We start from the raw sequence: 21,071 nt of genomic DNA on the forward strand, positions 1-21,071 counted from the left end.
GGATTGTCCCCAAGAGCACTTAGTCATGCCTGTGGGCGGCCTCTCATCCCCTGCCTCCCCCTGCAGCACCACTGCCCTGACATTTTCAGTACTGGGGGTTGGGCGAGCTTACCTGGAACACTGCTCTGCTTGGGCGTCCTGTTGCCAAAGCTCGCCTGATTCAGGACAAGTCTCGTTTACAGACTCGCTTGGGTGAAATGGACTGCCTGACCCGACTTCCTTGCTTTGTGAAGTGTCATCCTTTCCCCACCAGGTCATCATATCTGAGGCCACAGGGCAGTGGGGAAGGTCCCGGCCTCATGGGATTAACATCCTTTGTTTTCTCCTGGATCAAACTCCAGCATGGCTTTTGCTGTCACTGTTGTGAAATTGTGCTGTTTGTTTCTCGTAAGAGAAAAAATGTTATTAAAAATTACACTGCCTCTGTTTTACATTCCGACTTTTTCAAGAATCCTGCAGTTGAAGTGCTCCCATTTTTGGACCAAAGACAACATAGAAGTGTTTGTTGAACCTCGTTCCTCTGTGTGAAATAGTCAACATTTACATAGAAAAATAAACACACGGTCCAGTGTGGAGAAACTCCCTCTTGCCTAGTTTTCTGATTAGCAGGGTAAATAAATTGTTAATTTGTTAATTTCATGGTTGTTGGGGGGGATTAGTGAGTGCTTCAGGGACACCAGGAACTGTGTGTGTGTTTCACAAGCGATGGCTTCTTTTATTCTACCCTCTTTGCCAAATTACAACAAGCAACAACAGGCTATCATTACCCTCATTTTGCGGATGAAGAAACAAAAGCCCAGGGAGTTGAAGCCAAAGAGTTGTCAGGGCTGGGTAAGATTCCCAGTCACATCTGTCTGACATCAAAGGCCACGTCCTTTTCCTATTCCTGTGCCGCCGACACTAGATGAAGTGTGAGCTTAAGCAATGGCCCCACCAATAGCTTCTCTCATACCCATTTAAGTCCAGGGATGCTCAGGGAAATATTCTGGCAAAGGTGTCTTTGCTTTGGAGTGGTGAGCAAGGCCCAAACACCATGAGTGTCTGGGGAACTAAGGGATCACACTTGCTGAGCAAACCTGCCTCTTTGTGTGTTTTGGTATAGTAGTGGGGTAATGCTAGCTGCCGTCCTTGATAAACCTTCAAGTCTTAGGGACTTGGCACATGGAGATTCACTTCTAATTCCTACAAACACAATATGACTTTCCTGTTAGGGCTTCTCTTCCAAGTATAGACTCAGAGACAGGGTCCTTCCACACCTTGATGCTGCCTTCTTTATATCTTGGTTTGCAATGTGCTAATGTATCGAGTCAGTGAGGGGGCAAATGCCATGGAGCACTGGGTACAAGAGGTCACCATGTGAGACCTGGAAGAAGCGTATACCATCTCCATTCGTACAGCCTGTGACCAGTCATGCTCTATTAGTTAGTATGGCATACTATAGCTATAGGTAAATACAGTGAAGGCTGGCAAAAGTGACAGAATAGGTAGCCAGTCCGACTTGTCTTACAAGAGAGCTGGAGAATACTTGGGTGGGAAGATGGGAGGTATCTGTCATTTGATAGGCATCAGAGTCAGCAAGAAGGTAGATGTGAGTGTGTGTGTGTGTGTGTGTGTGTGTGTGAGACAGAGAGAGAGGAGAGTCTCTGTGTGTGCATGTGTGAGTGTATTTGTATGTGTATGCACACGTGTGTGTGTGAGAGAGAGAAGAGTAATTGTGTGTGCATGTGTATGAGGCATGTGTATATATGCATGCATGTGAGAGAGAGAAAGAGAGAGGGAGAGAGGAAAGTCTGTATGTGTGCATGTATATGTGAGAAAAAGAGTGTGTGTGCATGAGTGACTGTTGGTATGTGTGTGCACGTGTGCATGTGTGTGCATGAGAGAAGAGTATGTGTGTGCATGTATGTGTGAAAAAGAGAGTGTGTATGCCTCTGTGTGTGTGTGTGTGTGTGTGTGTGAGAGAGAGAGAGAGAGAGAGAGAGAGAGAGAGAGAGAGAGAGAGAGGAAAGTCTGTGTGTGTCCAGGTAAGAGAGAGCAAAGGAGAAAGAGAAAGGGATGAATCCTCTCTGTTGTTAATCTGCTTCCTATTCAGGCAGTCTGCTTTCAGTCACACTGAGTGACATGACCTAGGAAAGTGTAATATATTTGCTATTAACCACTGAAGAAGTAGATGGTGGCTGTGCCATCTGTAGCACAGTTCAGGGTCCTCTAACCTGTGTCTCTGTGTTACATAATAGAATTTTTTATTGGTTCTGTTCTAAAACAGCCTAAAAAGTAAATGGAGTTGGATAATTTCCATTCTGAGTGTTTTATTCTTGGCTTATTCTCGTAGGGGCTCACTGGGAAAGAGAAGGTAAGTCTTACATTTCAAGTCTTGGAATTCTTCTGTTCTTCCACGAAAGGACCCCAGACTCAGTTAGGTGTCACTCTGTGTTTGATCATTTCCCAATGCAATAAAAAGACATGGAACTGGGTACTTTAAAAAGTTGATTGATTTACAGTTTTGGAGGCTAACAACATAAAATGGGTGACCCCACCAGTTGGGCCTCAGGTGAAGGCCTCATGAATGGTGTTGCATCATGGTGAATGGCATCATAGTGGGAGCTTACATGAGGAGAGCTGATTCCTGGAGATCCAAAGCCTCCAAAGAGAGCAGGAGAGCCCAGGTTTGCTCTTTTTTTCTTTCCTAAAAACTTGGTATCAAGAGAACAGAGAAGGTCCTTTCCCATGCTACTGTCAGTCTCTTATAGAAGCCATGCCCCCAAGCATAATTACCTCCCACTTGGCCCCGCCTTTTAAAGGTTCCACAACCTGTTAATCCTGCCACATTTAGGACGAGACTGTAGACATATGCCACTCACATGCCTTCCTGTGATGGTGGCTCATCCTCATTTCTGTCATAAAGCATTGGACATCATCTCTTCACTTCCACGTTTTAAATTGTTTCTCTTCTGAACAGCGATTCCACTGGGAATCACTTAGCTCCTCCTGGTCTCAAAGAGCTTAACAAGAAAAGAGTATAGGCACTTCAGAGTTATTTACTAAAAATACTTCAAGTTTTATTTTATACCAGTAGATCTGAGCTGGAGCTGAGATTTTCCCCTGAGGATTCTTGGCCATATCTGGAAACATTTTTGACTTTTATAACTAGGGAATGCTAACTAATGGGTAGAAGCCACTCTGAAAAACCTGAAATACCCAGGACATTCCCCCAAGAAAGAGTTCTCTCTCCCCAGTTCTCACTGGTGCCAAACCTGAGGAGCCCTCAAGCCCGGATAGGTGTAGTGGCAGATGCTTCACAAGGGCCGAGCCATTTACACGGGGTGGGGGGGTGGGGCCATGAGGTCCCAATTAGCACGACTTTGGGATGACAAGACATGAAACTCAGACCCCTGCTGTGAACCATTGTTCCCACTGTGTTTATGCAAAATCTCCTTTAGACGAGTTCTATCCAGAAAGTTCTAGAAGTGTGAAGCTTGGTGAAACCAGAGAGGGGAAACGGATGGAAAGGCTCTACCCCCAAGTCTCCTCAAAGAGTCCCCGTCATGAATGAGGTGGACATGCCGTGGGTTAATCCAGATTTAAGGGACTTAGGATGGCAGCAGCGGCACAGTAGCTGGAAGAGTTAAAATCATCAGAGATGTTTTAGTCACCCACAAAGTGGGTAACGGTGTTAATGTTCATTGCCTTATTAAATCAAGGATGCTTGCCCTAATCAGCGGTGTATTCTCTGCACAGCACGGCATAGAATGCAGTAGCCAAGGCAGGGGAGAGGGGCAGGCATGTGGTAAGACCCATGCTCAATACAAATGAGGAATAAAGGGGGAAAGCACCAGAGAAGCAATGGGGCCGGTAGAAGACTGATAGTAAGGTGCGGCATGCAAATGCAGATGTAAGGTGGCTGCACACAGATGGCCAAGCCAGCAATTAAAACAGGCAGAGTGGCAGAGTAGACCTAAAAAATGCACAATACTTATGTCCTTTAAACATGTTTATTATTTTTAATTCTGTATATGTGTGCGTGGGGGGGGTCTGTGTATGTTTGTGTGTGTGTGTGTGTGTGTGTGTGTGTGCGTGCGCGCGTGCGTGCGTGCGCGTGCACATCTGGGCACACGAGTTGCAAGCGTCGGTGTCCCCAGAAGCTGGAGGTAGAGGCCATTGAGAGTAACCTGATGAAGGTGCTGGGAGTTGACCTCAGGTCTCCTGCAAGAGCTCCCAATCACTGAGCTGTCTCTCCCATACCCCAGTACTTATGTGAGCTTTCTAAAAATAAAATTAGACATAAAGATGGGGAGAGGCTGGAAAACAAAAATGAAGGAAGCAGCGCTTAAAAAACACCAAATGAGTGCACGGAATACAACGGTGTTCTTGTAAGACAGAAACATCACTGGGTAGAAAGCAGGATATTTCATACCGAAGAAGTAGTAACTGAAACGAATACATACAGCAAGTCCATGTGTGGCTAAAACCACAGCCTGGAAACATGTAAGGCAGATATCAACAGTACCAAAGGAATAAACAAGCCCATTAATAAGTTTACCTCTCCTTAATTAAGAAACAAAGCAGGCAGAGTTATTAGCACACAAATATTTTAATAACAGTTTTCGTGAGCCCGATCTAATTGGTGTGCAGAGAACACTGCAGGAACAACTGTAAAATATTCTTTGCGAGCACGTGCGAGACTGTTACACACTTGATTAGAATGCAGGCCTCAACTGGAGATGTAAATCACGAGTAGTGCACATCCCTAGCATATGCAAGGCACTGAGTTTAGCCCTCAGTATAGCAGAGGTGGGGGAAGAAGGTAGGGAGAGAGCAAAGGTAGAGGGGGATAAAAGGAGAGAGAATAGGGGGGAGGGGTGAAGGAGAGGACAGGAGTGGGGAGGCAGGCTCGCTAAGTATAAGAGGACTGAAGTCTTGGGTACCATGTCCTCTAGCAACAGAAATAATTTTTAAAACTCAGTAATATGTAGGCAGACCATTTCAAAATATTTGTAAATTGTGTCGTATATTTATAAATAACCTCAGAGTCAGAGAAGAGGCTCCCATGGGATTAGGCCACGTATCTCCTGAGTGTTAATAAGAACATGATAGTTCTGAATACAAATTCTGCCCTAATCTGCCAGGTCCTCCCTGCCACAGTGGACCGACACCTCTGACACCAGAGGCTCATAAGTAGTCCCACAGAGTGTGTACATTAGGGACATAGTCACAGCCACACAAAAAGTGTCAAACACAGTGGTGGCTCCAAGAAAAACCGTTGCTCCACACCCTATTTCCATTGCCTCTCAGAACAACTCCAAAGGGATTGCGGCAAGATGGCGGACAAAGACTTGCTGTACTTTGGTCTCCCCACTCCAGGAAAGACTTGGTATTATAGTGATAGTTTTTGAAATATTAAACCAACAGAGAGGGGAAGAGAACTTCTTGAATGTTCCAGAAGCTACTGGAGGAGTCAGATCTTAGAAACCCAAAAAACAAAAACAAACAAACAACAACAACAACAATAAAAAAACAGGGCTGAACTTGAGAGGTTTGTTGGTGTGAGGTATCTTTCCTTGCCTTTTCTCCTAAAGCTTCAGGGAAATTTATACCACTTGAGAAAGGAGCAAGCTAGTGTGATGTAATGGCAGATACCTTTACTCCCAGCATTTGAGAGGCAGAGCCAGCCTGCTCTACCTAGAGAATTCCAAGCCTGCGTAGTGGAGGGGAGCGGAGGGAGGAAGCATCGAGAAGTAAGATTAATACTGAACTTTTTGCAAAGCTGTTTTAATTGGAAAGATACAAAGAATGCCAGCCACAGTTAACCTCCCTAGAAACAATGAAACTACACAGAAAACATCTATAAAGAAAACAAGTACATTTAGACAACTGTTGAAGACTAGCCTTAAGAATTTTCAGAACCTAAAAATCATTGGATAATATAACCAGAATTTTTTAAAAGTCAGAGGAGGCATGACTGGCAAGAAGCAAGATTTGGGAGGAGGGACGAGGAACTCACAAAGACATTTAGGAACAAAAGAAGCATTTCAGAATGAATACTGCCAATACGGTATGAAGAAGAACAGCTGTCTGGAATGACAGTACCCAGTTCCATGCCTTACTACAAAGCTACAATAATCAAGACAAGATGAGAACGGGGAAATAATTCAGCACAAGCCAATCGGGTAGCCCAGGAATCAACTTGTTTTTGATGACGTTTCAAAGTTCAGTGGAGAGAGAAAGAAGTCTTTTCAATAAATGGCGCTAGGAAAATAAAAATAACCATATGCAGAAAAACAAACCATCCAAACGTTTGTGTCTTACACTGGAGGAAGGTTTAGAGTTTACTCTGTTGACTTTTCTTACCTTAGTCTCACCTGCTCTCTTAAGCCTCCATCCATCCTATTCAGAGTAGGAACGATTGTTCTTTGACAACGTGGATTGGAAAGATGTAACTTTGTTGCTGTTGGTTCTTTTGTTTGTTTGTTTTTTCAATTTTATCCAACAGCTACATTGCTTTGAGTCTCAGAAGAGACAAGGGACTTTGAAACAGTGTTGATTGGTAGTGTTAAAGGCTATGGGAACGTTTGAAGTTGGCTGATGTAGTTTACGTTGGAATTGACTGTGATTCATGGGGTTAGGAGGAGTGTGTAATAATTTGAGTGGGGAATGTTCCTCGTGGCATATCGTGGTTGAAAACGTGGTTCCCAGTGGTATCGCTGTTTTCGGGGAGCAGTGGAACCTTTACAAGGTGTGGCCCAACAGGAAGAAGTGGCAAAAGATATATGTCTCAGTGGCTATAGCCTGGTGTACATCTATCTCAAACCTATCTCTCCCTGTCTGCTGAGGCCTGAGCAAGCCTTATGCTCTTGCTGCCACAGTCAGAGGCATTCCCACGTCCCTGCTGTCTTCACCACTACTGACTGTACCCACAAATTGTGAGTGAAGATAATTCCTTTATCCTTGTAACATCTAGTAAGGAATTAGCTTTCTAGCCTTCACTCCAAAAGAAAGACATGGAAGGATCAAACAAGTTTCTTCCAAAGAAAACATCGAAGGTATAACCATTTTGGAAGACAGTTTAGTAGTTCCGTACAAAGCTAAATACTGTCTTATTATATAGTCCAGGTCAGGAGTTGCTAGGGTCCTGGGGAAGAGGAGGAAGTGAGGGTTGAATACAGAGAGCATAAGAACACTGGTTGGCTGTGCGAAGTGTTGCTGTATGACTCTGAAATGGTGAGTCTGGCTGGGGCCTTTGTCAGACCCATAAACTTTAGGGCACAAGGAGCAAACTTTAATGAATGCCAATTTAAAAAAAAAATCACTGTGGGAATTGACTGCAGGCCTGATGAATGTGTGTATCAACCACATTGAAAGTGATGGACTAAGATGCTGATGTAGGTAGCTTGAAAATGGATGGAATCTGTAAGATTGAAGCCGAAAGGAGCCACAAAAAAAAGCTGTGCTTTAGTTGACAAATTTGTTTCCCATGGGACACAAATTAATAATTTATAAACCACTAGGCGAGTATGCTGGGAATGAATGATGAATGTTAGATGGGGAGGACGTGTGTCTTGCTGTTGAAATATATGGTCTGAGACAAACTATGGAGAATTTTAGGATGAACCTTTAGTCAATGGGATAGATTTGGGGACATAGGTATGAACTCGTGATTAACCTAATGTATGGATCTCCAGTTAATATCATTGAATTTACATGAAATGGCTATTGAATGTGTCTCCATAGGAGTTCGCATATAAGGTTTTTGTCAGCAAGGGATATAAGAGCATTAACGGCGTAGTGGAAATGAGTATGCCTCCATCTTGGATCTCGGTGTGTGATGCTAGTCTCAATGGGATTAATGACCCTAAGAGAAAAGGTTTATTCTGGGACTGGAGCATGATATGAATTGTACTGTAAAGGACATGCTTGGGACAAAAAAAAATAGAACAAAAGGGACAATAGATTGAATTCAGTATTTCAAAATATCTAATAGAAAGGAATTTAAGTACCCCAACACAAATGTCTGCAATAGTAGATGTGCTACTCACCCTGATCTAATCTAATGTTGTATACATGTGCTAATTAGCATCATGCTATACTTAACAACATGCATAACTCCTGTGTGTGTACACACACACACACACACACACACACACACACACACACACACACACTGCTCTACAGACATGGGGTATATCAAAAGGAGGCATGAACACACTGAAAGACCTCTTAATTATCAAAGCTTATATTACTAAAACAGCACAATAAATGAATTAATATTAAATTGTAACCTAAATATAAATTAATTTTGTGTGTTTTTGAGATATTGGTAAGAAGAGAAACCTATATAGAGTTCTAAATTATCTGCTTGGGATTAGAGAGATGATTGAGTGGTTAAGACCACTAGCTGCTCTTCCAGAGGTCCTGACTTAAATTCCTGTATCCTTATATCCATTTATGATCAGATCTGGTGCCTGTCGTGGAGGTATACATCCAAACAGAGCACATATATGCTGTAGGCTTATATTTTTTTAAAACCTACTTTAATAAGGGTTTTAAAACTCTTTAACCTCCTTTCTAGCCCACCACCCACCAGAGTTAGTAGAAGGGAAAGGTTAATATGGCAAAGAGGGTATGTGGATCTTTTTAGAAATAGTTATTTCGGGGGTTGGGGATTTAGCTCAGTGGTAGAGCGCTTGCCTAGGAAGCACAAGGCCCTGGGTTCAGTCCCCAGCTCCGAAAAAAAAAGAACCAAAAAAAAAAAAAAAAGAAATAGTTATTTGGGATGATTCCAATCTTCATTGTCAGGAAGTTCGGTTCACAGAAATCAGCAGAGGTAGCTCGATCCACTGGCAAACACTGTGAATGAATCAGCAACAGCAGTTCAATCCAGAAGAATCTGCAAGGCTCTGCCAATAGACTGGATTCCTCAGAAGCAACAAGAAGCTGGTAGAATATCACAAATATCATGAAAAGTTCTTTGGTGTGTTTCTCTTTCCAAAGTCACAGCAAGCAATGATCAGAGAAGAAGGCCAGAGTATCATCACCAAAGACCAGCATCAGCAAAGTCCAACGAAGACCAGCAAAAAGTGTCAAGCCAAACCAATGCCAGAATGCCATACACTGTCTGTTGGATTACACTTACATACTCTCCAAACATAACATGTCCTCTCCAGGGTCTGCTCTAGCAAAACATCGCATGCCCTTTCACCAGGCAACTTCCAGAAAAACACCATGCGTCTGCTTCAGCAAAACATCCTCTCATAAGACAGTTTCCAGAACATCCCATGACACAACTGAGTCTCCAAAGAAACCAAAAACTTTTACTTCCATATGCATAAATAAATAAATAAATAAATAAATATATTTACATCTATATATATGTATGTGTATATATATTTTAAAGAGTGGCTAAATTATCTGCTTTATAGATTCTCTACCCTGTGTAAGGTTTACCAGATATCCGCATTGCACAGCTGTGGGGTTGTTACGACTTTCACTAAACAACAGCATATGGAAGAGTATTCATTAACTACAGAGAGGAAATCTGACACATCCTGTCTCACCCCAATAATTTAAGATTAGTATCAGCAGTGACAAGTCATCTTGATAGTTTGTGCCTTTATATGGAGTGAAGAGACTAAAACTGTATTTGTGGTCTTTTTTCTTAAAATCTATTATCTTATTTTAAAAACGTAAACTCCATCGAAATTTAATAAAGGACCTTTTCAAAATACTCGAATGCTATGTTTGGATAAGTGATCCTCACAGAGCTTTGTATTAAGATTCGCCTCCCAGGTTATCCCTCCTGGGAGATGATGGACATTTTGGAGGTGGAACCTCATAAGAGGCCTTGGGATCTTATGGGAGATGCTCAAAAAGCCCTTCGAATCACAGTTCCTCTCTCTCTTTACTCTCTGACTCAGGAGGTGATTGGCTTGCTTTCCTGCAATGCTGCACCTGTTGTGTTTTTAAAAAGCCAAGTATATGTTTTGTAGAGCATGGTATGGTGAGGTGGGAGGTGTGGCTCCTCTGGCCCATGCTGGGGCATCCCTTTCCCCTGAGGTACCAGCCTTATGAAGGGTATAGTGTAGACTGAGAAGGGAGTAAGGAAGTAGAGGCAGAGAAAGACAGACCGAAAGAGTAGGAGAGAGAGGTGGGAGACAGAGACAGAGAGACAGAAACAGAGACACACAGAGAGATAGAAACAGAGACAGAGAGAAAGAGAAGAGGAGAGGCTGGCCACATGGGGAGAGAGAGAGGAGAGGGAGAAGGGGATCAGGGTAAGAAGAAAATCATAGAGAAGGGGGAGAGAGAGAGAGAGAGGGGGGGGGGTGAGGGCTGAACAAACCCTTTTATGGCAAGCCAGACCTACCTGGCTATTGCTAGGTAACCATTGGGCAGAGCCTAGAAGGAATGCTAACAGCACCCTTGTCAGAAGCCCAAAACAGTGGGACCACTCTACCCAGAACTGTGAACTCTGGACTGTGATGCAGTGTAACCTTTTCTGTTCATCGTTACTTATCTCAGACTCTTTGCTGTAGCGATAGTAGACTAATACAACCAGATTCAAAAATGGCACAATTATCAAAAAGGAGAGGAGAGAATTTGTCACAGTCAAAGGCAGCTCAGAGGCAAGGGGGCGACATGAATGTCGGGTCTCAGACAGAATCCTGAAACATAATAAAAGGCACGAGGACAAACTAAGGATATATGGGAGAAAAAAAAACCCTATGGACTTCAGTGAATAGTGTATTCATGGTCACTAACGATGTTAAATGCACTACTCTTAATCTCTTTTATAAGCGCTTTTATATATCATCATTGCTAGGAGAAATAAGGAGGGGAACATAAGGAACTCTTGGTACGGATTTCCCAACATAGTATGCAGGTCCGTATCTTATTTTCATAACTAAAATGTATCTTTTAAAAGCTGACCCTACCAAACTGTGCTGGAATTGTAGATATGTGGACAAAAGGAATAATTTATTAATGTGAATCTGGGGATTCAAGTCAGAGACATTTGCATGCCAAGTGAGCACACTCTTACCACACCACTACGTTCACAACCCCAAACACGTGATTCTTAAAATTAGAACATGAATCTAGATAGAATTGAAGAACAAATAACTGTAATGAATGATTCTTAAGAAGAATTGAAGATAGAAGATATTTTTAAGTCCACAGGCAGTTACTGTAGAACTAAAAAGGCCTTTTAAAAAAAAAATCACCCAATAGGGATGGAAGTTGGGTAGAGTTCTCCAAACACTTATAGAATGAATCTGAGGAAGAAAACTAAAATAACGAAACAGAAATAATAGCGTAGAGGATTACTATAATTCAAAAGAAGATTTCCGTAAATAGCAGATGGCTTGAAAGTCCGTCTTGAAAGGACACAATGTGCCTTGAAAGTCAAAACCAAGCACAGTCTAAGAAGATGAATGGATTTAAAAGAATTCCCTACACATCAGCCAGCTAGAGACCCGTAGTGGAAAGAAAACCAGATTTCCAGTATCTTTTCTAATGCCAAAACATTTTGCCAGGATATGATCGAGCAACTTTATTTAAGGAAATGCAATGTGAGCCATGGCCTGCCTGCTCAGCCATCTTGGCATTCCAGTTCAGTGGCTGCTAGCTAACGTGAAGAAAAAAAAATTCCAGACCAAGGGCACATGTCTCCCATATGGCACATCCTCAAGAGTCCCTGAGAGAAAAAGGTTCATTCAGCCAGAGCCCAAGGAATCCACTGAGACTGAGTCTCCATTCCCAGAGTGGTGGGGGCTGGGCAGGCTGTCATGTTTCATGGGGTGATATGCTATCTCTGTGGTTCCATGTGCTTACTTCCTTTTCCTACGTTGTGTTCTTATCTCAAAACGCCCAAGATTATTAACTTACAAAGAAGAAAGGTTTATCTTGGCTCACAGTTTGGGAAATTCCAATCCATGCTTGATTGATCCTGCTTATGGGTCCATAGCAAGGCCACATATCATAGCAGGAGAGTGTGGCAGACTAAAACTCCTCGTCACTTGTCGGGAAACAAAAAGGAAAGTGGGTGGGTGTGGGGATAGGAAGGGAGAGTTTATATCTCACAATGACCTTCAAGAGCAATTCTGAATGACCTTGAGTCCCAGCACTAGTCCTAACCTAAGGTTCTGCCACCTCCAGTAATGCCACCCTGGAGATCAGGAATTAGCATACAAGACTTGGCTGGACAGCCACTGTAGTGTAGACAGCATCTGATGGCTTTCTAAGAACCCGTTGTGTTGAGAGACACCAAACGGGAGAAATGTGGGTCTCTCCTTGTATGCAGTAGGCTACGATATGAAACACGAGTCAGCGTGTACTGGTTCAGAACTAGCAGTGTAATTCATCATATTTACAGGATAAATGAGAGAAGTCATCTCATTATCTTAGATAAAGAAAAATCCTTTAGTAGACTTCAGAATCAGTTTGTGACTTAAAAGCATTTGACCCACAAGGACAAAACAGAACTTTAAAAAAAAAAAAAAACAAAACCAAAGCAAGTGGCTAATGAGGAGATGTCATAAGCCTGTTTCCTAGAGGAAGCAGACTGTTTCCATTGTGATCTTCATTCTTGGTCCTAGTTATGGAAAAAAGAAAAGAAAACAAAACAAAACAAAAATCAGATGAAGGAAGGGAAGATGGGAGAGTGGGGGTTGGATGAAGAGAGAACATGGAGACAATCGTGTAACCCAGGAAAATAAGTGAATCACATCATGCCCAGAGGACATGACCACGCACACGGAACACGCAAAATAATCTGCAAGAAAATTTTCAGAATCGAAGTCAGTTCTGAAGCTCACAAAGTTAATGCCCTATAAAAAAATCAATGCAGTTTTCTATGTTTCTCCAACTGATAATTAAAGGACCTTAATATCATATTTGCAAGAGGGTCAGGAACATTAGCTGTCTGAGAACGGGTCTAATGAAAGATGTGCTGTATCTTTACAATATCTGCAGAATTAAAGGCGGCTGCTCTGTGTGAGCAGTGTTAGAGGCTTGAGGAAAGGAGCAGAGCACTTGGGAGTTCTCTCCCAATCAACAGCTCGATGGATCAGCACAGCCCCCCCCGCCCCCCCTGCAGCTGCCAGGAGACCATTGTGCAAATGGTTAAGATCATCCTAAACTTTGTATTGGAGTTGGAGACTAAGTGTAGAGTGGTGAGGGTTTTGGAAAAGATGGTGACTGAAGCAGTTAGAAATAACCATTTCTAGTGTCTAATAAGTTGTGTTGGAGAAGTCTGATATCCATAGGAAAAACTGTCTTGACAACCTGCCTCTTGCCATTCACAAAATCAGTTGTAAGTGGTCTGTAGATTTAGAGTTGAAGGCCAGAGTACTCTCCTCTAGAAAACAACAGGATACATTCATAGCCTTGAGGCACTTGATCCTTCCTAAGTAGGACACAGGGCACTGAACTTAAAGAATGAAGACTACACTTTGCTCACATCTTACTAAGTAACATTTGTTCATGTGTGCTACATTATTATGAAGCCAGGAAAAAAAATTGTGTCACAGCGTAAATAGAGATATTGTAAGGAAAGATACTGTGAGTATCTTTGTAAGTAGAGATGTTGGTGATTGATAAAGGAGGTACATTGAGAATTTGTAAGATTACAAATCAATAAGGAGACACTTGGTCTGATAAAGAAAAGGACTAAACTTTGAAGATCAATCTGGAGTTTCTTAGGAAGCTGAAAATAACACTATCATATGACTCAGCCATGGCACTTCTGGGCACGTACCCAAGGGACTATATCCCCTATCCCATGGATACCTGCTCATCTCCATTCATCGCTGCTCTATTCACAATCATGAGGAAAGGGAGGCGGCCTAGATGCCTAACAGCTAATGACTCGGTAACGAAGATGTGATGCACAATGGTATATTACTCAGCTTTACAGAACAAGGAAATTAGCAAGAAAATGGATGAAATTGGAAAAGAATAACCTGTTAGGTTGTACAGGCCCCAAAGCTGCATCTTCCCTCTCATATGAGGATCCTGGCCTCGACATTTTGGTATGGCATGTCTGACATAGAGCGTCTGTGCAAGACAGGAAATGAGGGAGGAGGCAGATTGATTGTAGGATGTAAGTAAAAAGAAAGCAAAGAGAGGGAATGCTGCGGATAGAAAGATTAAGTCAGGGAGAGAGGGGAGTTGGGGACATTAAGGTACAGGATGAGGGGAAGTATTAACTGGCATGCAGGGAGGGTGAAGAAACCATTTGGAGAGCAGAAGATGCCCACTAATGCAACAGTAACTTGGTATCAACTCCCTTTGGAGTAGATTCAAGACCCACTCCGCATGGTCTCCATGGGGATATGAAGGGAACTAATGAGAGGGAGGGGGAGGTGAGGCAGTGGCTAAGAATTTTGAATATACAGGTCACACAAAGATATCCAATTTGTCAGCCACCAAACACAAAGTTGTTTCATCTTCAGGGTATTGTGGATTAAACCACAGAGTGTGAGTCACTCCTGAGAGCGGCTAAAAGTTACAATCCTAGGTGTTGAGAAGTGACACTTTTGTTGCATCCTACTGTGGTGGTAATTGATACAGTTATTCTGGAATGCGACACTAACTCTGAATGTATACACAGTCCAACATCCTCCAGTTCTAGTCCTGAGCCTGCACCCCACAGTGTGGCATATGCAAGGGTGTTCAGATTAGTATTGCCTGTGATAGCCACGGGCCAGAAACAAGCCGGATGCTCACCAACTCTAGAGTAAATAGAGACCATGCTGCATTCCCTCAGTGAAGTCAGCTACTTGAAAGTGCATGCAAGGTCACACAGGACAGTACTGCTACCTGTCATGACAGAATGCGTTTTGGAAGCACAGTGACTTGAAAGCTATATAGAAAGTGACTCCATTGGAGTCGATTTAGAAATAGGTCAAAACTGATCTGTGGTAGGAAGTTAAGGACGTGGTTAGCCGTAGAGAGTGGTGGGTCAAAGGAGAATTAGGGTTTGGGGGTTGTGCACTTTACTCAACTAGAGGGGAGAGTTTGTGGATCTTCACTGCACAGATATTCTTCAGGCTGTACAGTTTTGATTGGCAAATTATATTCTTCAAAAATAACTTCAAAAGAAACTTAAGAAATAGAAAGACCAAACAATCAAACTCCATGAAATAAAACTTAGAGAGCGATCCAAACAGGGAGTGTTAACAGTATGGGGGAGTTGCCATTGACTTTAAGTGTGATTTGGTATTCTAAGTCCATAGAAGAACATTCTTAAGTTTTTTTGAAAGGAGTACTGTACTCCTTAGAGGTCCTTGTCCTCTATGCTATAGTTTGCATTAAAAATGGTTCAATAAAACTAGGCATACATAACAAAATGAAAATCATTATTGAAATCTAAGGGATGGATATGTAAATACTGATAACATTTTAACATGTATCCTTAAGTTTTTCCTTTAACCATCGCATCTTGTACAGAGAGAAAATTCTGGAGATCAGAAGTTAAAATAACTTGCCACGTGGGATTTGAATCCATGACTATTCTGGAAGCATGTGCTGGGAAAAGCAAACACAGGCTTCAGGAGCTGGAAGGAGACTGAGATACTGTATTATCCAATTTCCTCCTTTTACAGAAAAGGAAGCAGGCTAGAGAGGAATTTGACTTGCATGAAATTTTAATGCAGCATGCAGGGTTTGAAAATATGAGTTGCCTCGGTTTTTTGATGTTTTTCCAAAGAGCAGAAAAACCGTGGTGTGTTTAACCCTAACCAGAGCTCACAGCCACTCTTTAATTAGTTGTGATACAAATAGATTATGTATATTTAAATGCACATGGGTGGCCAATATATTCCTTCGTTACAGGACTGCGGGGCTTCTCTTCCTCCAGGTGGTGAGAGCCTGCTTGCCCCACCCACGCCAATGTATCTGATACTTCGCCATTGACCACTCAGGAGCCAGACACCAGCAGCCCATGCATGTGGCCTGTTTCTCATTTGTCCTCACTCAGTACCATGATTAGAACCTGATCATTGTTGTTAAATCAGAATCACGAACAGGCTTTTCACTCCAGAAATTTATCGCCTTCATTGTCCGCACTTCAATTACCCCACGTTTACAAAGATTAGCCCCTTTGGGTGTGGTCTGTAAGCTACCAATGCCACGCATCACTGAGGGTGGAGGCTTTTCAGTTGCTTTATTTTATTAGTCTTTATTTTTTTTAAAAAAAATCTCAGTTTTGTAATAGACTCTCTCTTCAGCCCTTAGGAATTTTAAATTGGAAGGGAAGCCATATGACTGGGAAAATAGGAACATAAGTATTAAATTTAAGTGTAGTGATGGTAGTTAGGAGGATTACCTCAGTTTGGGGAATGCATATCATCAGCTTTAGGCATCAAGTGTTTTGATGTCTAAAAATCATTTCATAATGGCTCAGTAAAGAAAACAAATACAACAGAGGGAAAAACAATTGTCAAATCTAAATGGAGGGCATGCACATAATAAAATGCTTAAAATCTGGGGTGGGGAGAGATAGGTAGGGCATGAGGAAAGTGGCGGGCCTCACCCTGATCCCCTCCTGATCCCTGAGTGGACCAGGATGATGAGGAAGAGGCTGTTGGAAGATTTCAAGCCTTCAGGTATCATCCAGAAGCTGTCTCTCTCCAGAACAAAGCAGAAACCCGGGGACAAGTTGTGGGAAAATTTTAAACATTGGGGATGGGGAGGAGAGAAGTACAGCGGTTCCGTGGAAGCGTGGGTCCTGGAGTTGCAGCCCGTACTCACTGGATGTTTGACCTCAGGCAAATTAACAGACCTTTCTGAGCCTTGGTGCCTTGTCTATAAAATACCCATATATCTATATCCCATAGCTGGGAGAACTAGATGGTATCCATGGATAGCATTTAAAAGGTGTCTGGCTCATGGTAAATGCTTAAAAGCCTTTTGCTGTAGCCTCAGAGGCAGGGCCAGGGAAAAGAAGAAAGAGTGATTATATGTTTCTGAGAAATTGTAAGACAGAGATCTTCATCTAAGGGCATTTTCAAAGCATTTTCTAGCAATTTCCCTCTCAGGAAAGGCCCAGCGCAGCTCGTCCACCCCTAGAGAGGGGCAGCAGGCAGTGCTGTCATCCTGTGTATTCAACAGTTTACTTACATCAACCGAGCAGCCACTGTCCACTAAGGACTCCGTTAGCAGGACCCCATAGCCCACTAGGAAGGCAACTGTATGCTCACATACCTTTCAGCCTGGCAGACACCAAACCCTTGAGAGTGTATGTGAAGATGCCTGTGGGAGGACAGGAAGGCTTCAGAGTCAAGTAGGAACGTGTAGCCACCACCATCACGCAAAAGCTAATGCGTCTGAGGGCTTTCGGTAAAGGAAACGGTAAGAACTCCAGCTCACGCCTCTTTTCCAGAAGTTTCTGGACGTGTGCTGATTTGGTTAGGGTCTTTGTGATTGCTACCTAACTACTAGCATGTAACTACCAACGTTTTAAAAATTGACACGGACTCGAGAATTTGGGATTCATCTTCGTCTCAAGCTGAATAAAACTACGTTACTTCGCTTCTCATCCATGAAGTATCTGGGAGCTTTCTCAGGAGCCTGGGGGGGGCCACCTGTGGTGCAAGGGAGTAGTGACCGTGACGTCCAATGGCCTTATTGTTATATATGTTTTTCTCGAGATTTACTTCTTACATTTAGTATTCATGAGTGATTTGCCTGTATGTATCACACCCGTGCTGTGCCCACAGAGGCCAGAAGACCATACCGGATCCACTGGAACAAGAGTCATTCATGGGTCCGAACTGTTTGGAATTATCGCCTGTAGGACCCTCAACCCCCTCACTTTCTTACCTTCTCTTGGCTTCTATTTCCTCCTTCCCTTACATTCTTGCCGAGTGCAAATTGGTAAATGCTCCATTAACCCATTTTCAGAGGCCATTAGAAGATTATCCACGTAGAGTACTCGCAATGATTGGCACGCATCTCTCCAGGAATTTGGCCTCCACTCCCATCGCCCTCGAAGGCCAAGTGTGATGAACAAGGAGAGAGAGAGAGAGAGAGAGAAATTTATTTGACTTAGAGGAGCAAATGGCTGCATTTTTTGTTGATTGACTTTTTTCCATCTCTGGGGCCAGAACTTCATGCCAAGTACACACCAGCTTGGCATCCCTGCCTTGTTCTCCCATCAAACGGTGATGAAACACATAGTTCTCCTCTAAAAGACATGAAGTCAGTGTACTCTGTCTCTGATAGGAGTGAAGGCGTTTCCAGAAAGCGTCCATCTGCTGGTCCACAGCAAGAGGGGACTAGATGGTGCACACTGTTATTTTTATCTTTGTCACTGTCTCCTGTGTACGGTCAGATGACCTAATGAAAGCTGGCCCCAGACCCTTCCCCTCAATATCTTCAATATGAAAATAGCTTTAAACTCATTGGTAGTGTGTGTGTGTGTGTGTGTGTGTGTGTGTGTGTGTATTATCTATATATATCTCCTATTTCCTTTACTAAGAATACCTGAAGGATGTCTTCATGTTTTACATGTAGAATGCTTGTAGTATGGGCACCTATCAGCCAAGGTTTGAATTTCAAATGCTCTCTGTTTTGCCCAGTGTGTGTGTGTGTGTGTGTGTGTGTGTGTGTGTGTGTGTGTTCTCTAAGATGTGGATGTTTGGAATAAAAATGGTAATTGACCTTTAGAAACGGAGCTGGGAGAACTGCTGCTGTATATTATATGGCTGTGAGCTGGATTTTTAAATGTTTGATTAAGTTATTAAAGTGTTTTGCTTTGGCGTAATGCACTATAAATTCATGATTGCTGGCCAAAGCAGTTAGTCAGTGGAGAAGAATAAATTGTTTTGAGAGGTGCTGCTTCAAAAGCTGGATTTTTATTCTCTTGGAAAGATGGGGCTTTAAATAAATCACATAATACAAATGAGAATTTCCATAATTAAGATTCTAACTGGGGAGGTGTGGGGTGGGGGGTTGCTGCAAGCCTTCAGAGGAAGAAAATGAAGAAAGACACTCCAGGCTGTTTTAATATTCTTTTCTTTCTTTAATTTATATTTTGAGTGTTCTACTTCGTTTTGGGGTGCTTGGAAATGAAATAGCCTGAGACAAGAGCACGTGAAACGTATGTTGTTGAAGGCTGGTCTCTGAGACCGTGAGGGCTTCTGGGAGACAGAATCACTAAACAAGTTCAGAACGGCTCTTGCTTCAGAGGAGAGGGATCTTTGTCTCCCTGTCTCTCCCTCATTCCTTCTCCCCCTCCCCATTTCTTCCTCTCTCTACCTGTTTTGCTCTCCCCATCTCCCCCCTCCCCCTTCCCTTCCCTTTCCCTCCCCCTTTTCCCCTTCCCCTCCCCTCTTCTCTTCCCCTCCCTTCCCCCTTCCTTTTCCCTCCCCCTCCCCCTTTTCCCCTTCCCCCCTCTCTTCTCTTCCCCTCCCCTCCCCTCCTCTTCCCCCCTCCCCCTCTCTCCCTTCTACTCTCTCATCCCCCACTTTATGTCTGAGGTTTCATGCTTGTCAAGCACTTCCAGACCCATTTTCACAGTCCCCACAGGACAGTCCTTACTCTTTTGTCACCTTGGACAGTTTTGGGGCCTTCGGAGTGTGTACGTTGTCCTGGTTGTCTTCAGGAAATCTTTTTTAAATGGCAGGGCCCACTCTCTGGGAGAAATCTTTCTGGCCTCCATCTCCCTCCCCAAGAGTCTTCTAGCAGTTTCCTCAAAGCCTCACCTCACAACTTCTTCCCAGTACTGCCAGACGCATCTCCCAAGGAGCTCTTCCCCCCCCCCCCCAGAGCTGGGGACCGAACCCAGGGCCTTGTGCTTCCTAGGCAAGCGCTCTACCACTGAGCTAAATCCCCAACCCCCAAGGAGCTCTTAAATAAATAAAATGTAATTAAATGTGTGTGATCAGTCCTTACACTGCTCTATTTATTTGATATATGTACACACCGGAGAACTTTATACTGTAGTGTAGAAATGTGCCATTTATAGTGGGTTAAGTAGGGCAACTGTGGTCACGGGCCAGAAAGAAACATGCCATCAGTCTCTCCCCCGGGGACCTGAGCACTTCCTCAGACGTGATTCTCCAGGATCAAACGAGACAAAATTGGGACTGTTGTCCTTGGCGGAAGATCACAGCGCTCCCCGATAATATTGGTAGAATGCTAGTTTTTGTTGGAGATTTGCATGGTAAACAGGAGTAGGCTGAGTCCTCGTATAACCTCCGCTGGATTTCAGATCCTCCAGCGGCCAAGGGAGAAGCCTGGGCAACGTCTTCATCATCCCATCTGCAGAGATGCATTCCAAATGCCTGGCAAAGCAAGGACCTGAGTTCATTCCTGTCATGCACATAGCACATAGGTTGCACCATCATTTCTGGTTATCAGATGTAAATGCTGTAATTTAGTAGAGGAGCTCGCCTCCTCAGCATGTACAGGTCAAGAAGGAACCGTTCAGCTATCTTCCAGCTCATAAGTACATGAAGCTGTGCTTCTCATGTGTGCCAGAAGCCAGCTAGGATATCTCTCATCATCTCTTGTCCCAGAAGCACTTCTCTGTCCTGGGACCTCCATACTTCCTGTTTAGCCATGGTCTTGTACATTTACTGGTGTCTGGGACAACCTTGTCCAAGTGAGTCCCCTCTTCTTTGACCAAAAAGTAGGGGTTCAGGAGAAATCATTAGTGGACCACTGCTGACCTGGGCTTCGCGTTCATGGACTTAAGTGTCCATAGAGGGTTGGTTCCAGGACCTCTGTGGATGCTAAGATCCACATATGCCCAAGTCCCTGAGATAGACTGGTGCAGTATTCATCTGAACTGTTACATCTTCTCTAGATTACTTATAATGCCAGTGCAATTGCAGTGACCTGTAAACAGATGCTATACTCTGCTGCTCATGGGAAAATGGCGAGAGAAGTGTCTGGACGTGGCTTAGCAAACTCTTACCTTTCTCCCCCAAGCATTTCTGTTCTAAATTTTGCTGACGTACTGACGTAGACTCTGTAGGCTCGAAAGACTGAATGCATCTTCTTGGGCATTCGTCCGCCTGTTGCACCACATAAAATGCCCTTCCAGCATCCCGTACTGTAAGATGTCTGAG

General features: G+C 43.3%; 1 protein-coding gene across 1 annotated transcript in view; it reads left to right on the top strand.

The window, feature by feature from the left end:
• Slit3 (slit guidance ligand 3) overlaps positions 1–21,071 on the top strand; it is a 584,776-nt gene that overhangs the window by 56,493 nt on the left and 507,212 nt on the right.

The sequence above is a fragment of the Rattus norvegicus genome, chromosome 10 (genome assembly GCF_036323735.1).
Source record: "Rattus norvegicus strain BN/NHsdMcwi chromosome 10, GRCr8, whole genome shotgun sequence".
Classification (NCBI taxonomy): Eukaryota; Metazoa; Chordata; class Mammalia; order Rodentia; family Muridae; genus Rattus; species Rattus norvegicus.